Consider the following 7,243-nt stretch of genomic DNA (forward strand, 5'->3'; position numbering starts at 1 on the left):
ATCTATGGTGGGACGTTGCCCATTTTTTTATTGGGTTGTGTGTCTTCCTTTCATTAAGTTGTATGAGTTCCCTGTAAATGCTGGAGATTAATCCCTTATAGGAAATATCCTTGGCAAATATGTTCTCCCATGCAGTGGGTTTTCTTGTTGTTTTGTTGATGGTTTCTTTTGCTGTGCAGAAGCTTTTTATTTTGATGGAGTACCATTTGTTTATTTTCCCTTTAGTTTCCACTGCTCTAGGAGTGGTATCAGTGAAGAAATTGCTTTGGCATATGTGTGAGATTTTGCTGCCTTTGGATTCCTCTAATATTTTTATGGTTTCCCGTCTTATGTTTAAGCCCTTTATCCATTCTGAGTTTATTTTTGTGTATGGTGTAAGTTGGTCTGGTTTCATTTTTTTGCATGCGTCTGACCAAATTTCCCAGAACCATTCATTGAAGAGACTGTCTTGACTCCATTGTATGTTCTGTAATTTTTAAAAAAGAGTTTGAGAATTGATTCTTTTTTTATTTATTTTTCTACAGATATTTTTCTTTATTGTACCAGTAAAAAATGATTTATTTTAGTGTAGTTAATGTGTATAAAGATAAAGAGGTTTGTTATGTAAGCGAGTAGGGAGAAAGGCAGACCATGGAACTGGATAATGCATGTCCTGCCTAAGACATTGAAATTCAACTGGAAATAAAAAGCACTTTATTAGCCAAAGAAAATAAGAACTCACACAATTTATGTGACTTTTATTATATGGATTTTGGGTTTTTCAGTTTGCATAAGAAAGTTTTTCCATTCCAGTTAAAAGTCACCTCAAAGGTTCTTTCAATATTTGTATTCTTTTACATTTTACATTAAATATTTAATTTATATATTCTTTATTTTTACATAAAATATAGGTTTAGCTTGTTTTCTCTAGTTGTATTGTCAGTTTTGCTAATACCACTTGTAAACAAATATACCTTTTCTACTGTCTTAGAATATTATTATATTGCGTTTCCATATATCCTTGGGTTTATTTCTGGACGCTGTTTTGGTCCACTGCTCTGTCTATGTGTATATGATTCTTTTTTAAATGTTTGTTAGACTTCACCAGTGAAGCTACCTGGTCCTAAGCTTTGCTTTGTGGGGATATTTTTGATTGCTGATTCAGCCCTCTACTCATTATTAGTCTGTTCAGATTTTTTATTGATTCATGATCCCCTTTTTCATATATGAATTGAAATATTAATATTTGCCCTCTCTACTTTCAGATTTGTTGATTTTTTTCTTGAAATGTGCCTTAGGTTGAAAATACTGTAACCTGTGTCTTAGAATCTCCTAGAATCACAAAAGGACTCCATCACAGTTCTGTAGCATGGCTTCTCTACTTTGTCCTGGACGTTAATAAGGCAATTGATGAATCCATCAGAATGGAGGAATGCAAGGTGTTCTTTTATTCAGCCCTCCAGAGCACCACTGACTCTTTATTGTTTCAATAGTGATGCTGTAATTAGCATGGGGGAAAAAGAATGTACGGAAGAGGCATTAAGGGAAGGAAGAAGAGAAGGAAGGAACGAAAGAAGGTAGGAAGGAAGGAAAGAAGGAAGGAAGGAAGGAAGGAAGGAAGGAAGGAAGGAAGGAAGGAAGGAAGGAAGACAAATCTATGCGGTTTTGTCCTCAATAGGAAGTCCCCAAGGCGCTATGAAGTAAGTGACTGTAAAAAGTAGATACCTAGAGTAAAATTTGACTAATGAAATCAGTTCAGAGCACAATTATTTTTTAGAGAAACCAAAACATATGAATAATTAGAGATGGAAAAGTACTGGAAAGGCAAAAAGAAAATCAACTTAAATTAGCATCATCTTTAATGGATTGTGTTGATGTTTAAAAATTGTATGTAAGCTATTTTTTTTTTTTTTAGAAAAAGCACATACACACACATTTTGTACCTTAGAGTAGCTAAGTTCCCTAAGGAATTGAGCAAATGAGAATAGCTAAAGTGTGAAATACTGAACACTAAAAGCCAATTACTTTAAATTTAAAATAAACACATTTTAAACAGATTGTCCTACAGCATATCCATTTGGTATGTCTAACTAATTGTGTGTGGGGTATAGTTAGTTACTGGGAGAATTTAAAAGTTTGTGAAATAGTTTTTGTTGTTGTTGTTCAGATCACTTAACCACTTCCTTTTCTGTTGTTTTGTTTGTTGAATAATGAAAAAAGTCCAGCTTTACATGTCTTAGGGTTTTATTAACTCATATAACAGATAATCTCCTTTTATTTTCTCTACCCTTCCTTTCCCACAACTCATCTGCTCAAGCATTATTATCCATATTTAGAGGAACCTTCCCAAAATACTGATTATGAAAATTTAATCGCCACATCAAGATTTTAAGAATTAAATCAAATGCCTTATTCTGTCATTCAAAACCTCATAACATGGTTCTATTTTACTTAGCCAAATTATTCCTAATTTAAATATTCAAGTCTTCCTGTTACCTCCTCAATGCCTTGATTATTACAAAATGCATATGATTTTTCTTGTAACCTCTCTTGAATAACTGATGTCTAATTTTCAAGGCACACACAGCCTTCTCCACAAAATCTATCTTGAGCATTCAAGCTCTTAATGATTTCTGCATAGGTATTAGGAAGATAACAACTGGTAAAGGAGACCCACCTTCCATAAGTTTAGAATCTATTTTAGCAGTTAGAATATATGCATAGGAAAGGCAAGTGAATATTAATGTATATATGATGAAGATATAGAAGAGCTATGGAATGTCAGATACATCCACTGTTTACATATTTTTTAAACATATTAAAATACTAAAGGCCCAGTGCATGAAATTTCATGCATTTGGGGGGAATCCCTTAGCATGGCCTGCACCCTTGCACAGTCCAGGAGCCCTCAGGGGATGTCCGACTGACGGCTTAGGCCTGCTCCCCGGGGGAGTTGGACATCCTTAGTGCTACCTCGAAGGCAGGAGAGGCTCCCACCACCACCACTGCATTGGCCAGCCGTCAGCCCAACTTGTGGCTGAGCAGAGCTCCCCTGTGGGAGCATACTGACCACCAGGGTGCAGCTCCTGCATTTAGCGTCTCCCCCTGGTGGTCAGTGCACGTCATAGTGACTGGTTGTTCCAGCAACCAATTGTTCTGCAGTTCGGTCAATTTGCATATTACCCTTTTATTATATACTAGAGGCCCAGTGCATGAAATTTGTGCACTGGGGAGGGGTTGTCCCTCAGCCCAACCTGCACCCTCATCAATCTGGACCACCTCGGGGGATGTCCGACCACTGGTTTAGGCCCCTGCCAGCCTGATCAAGGCCTAACTGCTCCCCTGCCAGCCCAATCACCCCCAACTGCCCTCTCCTGCAGGCCTGATCTCGCCCCTAATGGCCCACCCCTGCCAGCCTGAACTCGCCCATAACTGCTCTCTCCTGCCAGTCTGATCATCCCTAACTACCTCTGCCTGCTTGATTGCCCCCAACTGCCCTCCCTTGCCATCCTGATCTCACCCTCAACTGCTTTCCGCTGCCAGCCTGAGCTTGCTCCCAACTGCCCTCCCCTGCCAGCCTGATCTTGCCCCAACTGCCCTCCCCTGATGGCTTTAACTTGTCCCTAACTGCTCTCTGTTGCCAGCCTGATTGCTCCTAAATGCCTCTACCTGCCTGATCTCCCCTAACTGTCCTCCCCTGCTGGCCTGATCTCACCCCCAAGTGCCCTCCCCTGCCAGCCTGATCACCCCTAACTGCCTCTGCCTCAGCCCCCACCACCATGCTTTGTCCGAAAGGAAATCAAACATCCAGAAGATGGCCACTCTACCCGGTCTAATTAGCATATTACCCTTTTATTAGTATAGAGGATTTAAACCCAAATAAGAAAGCTATTTTCATCACCATATTTTACAAAGTAAAAGTACATACTGGAAGATTTTTAATCTATGGCTCAGAAAGACATCCTGACTTACTTGATAAGATAGAGACACACATCCTTATAAATAAGTCCCTCACTTTGAAATGGCAGTAAAAACACTGATATAAATTCAGGTGGGCTTTGGAGTTTCAGCTACAAAGAACCAACACAGAAAACTGCCATTGATAATCTCCAATGTCCATAAAGCAGGGTACATATAGAAGAGAAAAATTGACAAAGTCTTTCACCTTTTTTTAAACTTAATTTTAATTTTTAAAATATATTTTTATTGATTTCAGAGAGGAAGGAAGAGGAAGATAGAAATATCCATAATGAGAAAGAATCATTAATCGGCTGCCTCCTGAATGCCCTTTACTGGGGATAGAGCCTTCAACTGCCCATTTGCCATAACTGGGAATCCAACTGGGACCTCTTGGTTCATAGGTCAGTGCTTAACCACTGGGCCACACCTGTTAGAATTAAATTTTTTAATTAATTTTTTCTTTATTGATTAAGGTATTGCGTATGTTCCTTATCCTCCAATTGCCCCCACACCTCACTACTCATGCCCTAACCCCCCTCAAGTCTCTGAGTCCATTGGTTATGCTCATATGAATGCATACAAGTCCTTTGGTTGATTTATCCCCCTTAGTCCCACCCTACCATGCCTTTCCTCTGAGGTTTTATGGTCTGATCGATGCTTCTCTGTCTCTGGATCTGTTTTTGTTCATCAGTTTATGTTGTTCATTATATTCCACAAATGAGTGGGATCATGTGATATTTATCTTTATCCAACTGACTTATTTCACTTAGCATACTGCTCTCCAGGTCCATCCATGCTGTTGCAAATGGTAAAAGTTCCTTCCTTTTTACAGCAGCATAGTATTCCTATGTGTAGATGTACCAAAGTTTTTTAATCCACTCATCTGCTGATGGGCACTTAGGCTGTTTCCAAATCTTAGCTATGGTGAATTGTGCTGCTATGAACAGAGGGGTGCATATATCCTTTCTGATTGGTGTTTCTGGTTTCTTGGATTATATTCCTAGAAGTGGGATCACTGGGTCAAATGGGAGTTCCATTTTTAGTTTTTTGAGGAAACTCCATACTGTTCTCCACAGTGGCTGCACCAGTCTGCAATCCCACCAGCAGTGCACGAGGGTTCCTTTTTCTCCACATCCTCCCTAACACTTGTCATTTGTTGATGATAGCCATTCCGACAGGAGTGAGATGGTACCTCATTGTCGTTTTCATTTGCATCTCTTGGATGATTAGTGACTTTGAGCATGTTTTCATATGCCTCTTGGCCTTCTGTATGTCCTCTTTCAAAAAGTATCTATGTAAGTCCATTGCCCATTTTTTTTATTGTGTTGTTTATCTTCCTTTTGTTAAGTTATATGAGTTCCCTGTAAATGTTGGACATTAAACCCTTTTTGGATTTAACATTGGCAAATATGTTCTCCCATGAAGTGAACCTACTTCTTGTTTTGGTGATGGTTTCTTTCTATCTTTCTTTTTTTTTTTTTTTTCAATGTCTCCCCATTCACAATACATACCAGGCAAAGAGCCTGAGCTGAGGTGTATATGGGGCAAGGTTACTCTGCCTCCTATTTCTGTACAGTCAGTGTAAGAACACAGCCTGTGGTAAGAACCAGGAGGCCTGGTTTCTTTTGCTGTGAAAAAGCTTTTTTATTTTAATGTAGTCCCATTTGTTCATTTTCTCTTTAGATTCCATTGCCCTAGGAACTGTATTGGTTAAGATATTGCTTCAGCATATGTCTGAGATTTTGCTGCTGATGGATTCCTGTAATATTTTTTATGGTTTCCCATCTTATATTTAAGTCCTTTATCCATTTTGAGTTTATTTATGTGTATGGTGTAAGTTGGTGGTCTGGTTTCATTCTTTTTGCATGTATCTGTCCAATTTTCCCAGCATCATTTATTGAAGAGACTATCTTGACTCCATTGTAAGTTCTTGCCTCCTTTGTCAAATATTAATTGAGCATAGTGGTTTGGGTTGATTTCTGGGTTCTCTATTTTATTCCATTGGTCTATATGCCTGTTCTTGTGCCAGTACCAGGCAGTTTTGAGAACATTGGCTTTTTAATACAGTTTGATATCTGATATTGAGATCCCTCCTACTTTTTCTTTTTTTTAGGATTGCTGCAGCTATTCGAGGACATTTTTTTATTCCAGATGAATTTTTAGAGAGTTTGTTTTAGGTCTGTAAATATGCTGTTGGCATTTTAATTGGGATTGCATTGAGTCTATAGATTGCTTTGTGTAGTATGGACATTTTAATGATGTTGATTCTACCAATCCATGAACATGGTATGTTCTTCTATCTGTTTATGTCTTCCTCTATCTCTTTTTTTCAGTGTCCTGTAGTTTTCTGAGTAGAGGTCTTTTACCTCCTTAGTTAAGTTTATTCCTGGGTATCTTAATTTTTTTTTGGTGCAATGGTAAATGAGATTGTTTTTTTAATCTCTCTTTCTGTAAGGTCACTATTGGTGTATAAAAATGCCATAGATTTCTGGGTATTAATTTTGTATCCTGCTACATTGCCAAATTCATTTCTTAAGTCTAATAATTTTTTGATGGAATCTTTAGGGTTTTCTACATACAATATCATGTCATCTAAGAATAATGACAGTTTTACATCTTCTTTTCCAATTTGGTTACCTTTTATTTCATCTTCTTGTCTAATCGCTATGGCTAGCAATTCCAGTACTATGTCAAACAGGAATGGTGAAAGTAGGCATCCCTGCCTTCTTCCTCTTCTGAGGTTAAATGGTTTTAGTTTTTGCCCATTGAATATGATGTTGGCTGTAGATTTGTCATATAAGGCTTTTATTATGTTGAGATATGGTCCCTCTATTCACACTTTGCTAAGAGTATTTATCAAGAAAGGGTGTTGGATTTTGTCAAATTCTTTTTCTGCATCAAATGATATGACTATGTGATGTTTAGCTCTCAATATTTTTATGTGATGTATCATGTTTATTGATTTGCAGATATTGTACCATCCTTGCATCCCCAGGATAAATCCTACTTGGTCATGGTGTATGATCTTTCTGAATTGGTACTGTTCCAATTTGATAGAATTTTTTTTGAGGATTTTGGCATATATGTTCATGAGGGATATTGGTCTGTAATTCTCTTTCTTTGTGTTTTCTTTGTGGTTTTGTTATTAGGGTAATACTGGCTTCATATAATGAGCTTGGAAGTGTTCCTTACTCTTGAATTTTTTGGAATAGTCTTAGGAGGATAGGTTTTAGTTCTGCTTTGAATGTTTGGTAAAACTCTCCTGTGAAGCTGTCTTGCCCTGGGTTTTTGTTTGCTGGAAGCT

The 7,243-nt window shown here is 37.9% G+C and overlaps 1 non-coding gene across 1 annotated transcript; it reads right to left on the reverse strand.

The window, feature by feature from the left end:
- Positions 1-5,423: 5,423 nt before the first annotated feature.
- LOC118662029 lies at positions 5,424-5,555 on the reverse strand. The gene has a single exon (XR_004969575.1). It is a non-coding gene; the product is annotated as a small nucleolar RNA SNORA51 (small nucleolar RNA).
- Positions 5,556-7,243: the final 1,688 nt, after the last annotated feature.

Source organism: Myotis myotis, unplaced genomic scaffold (genome assembly GCF_014108235.1).
Source record: "Myotis myotis isolate mMyoMyo1 unplaced genomic scaffold, mMyoMyo1.p scaffold_m19_p_1, whole genome shotgun sequence".
Lineage (NCBI taxonomy): Eukaryota > Metazoa > Chordata > Mammalia > Chiroptera > Vespertilionidae > Myotis > Myotis myotis.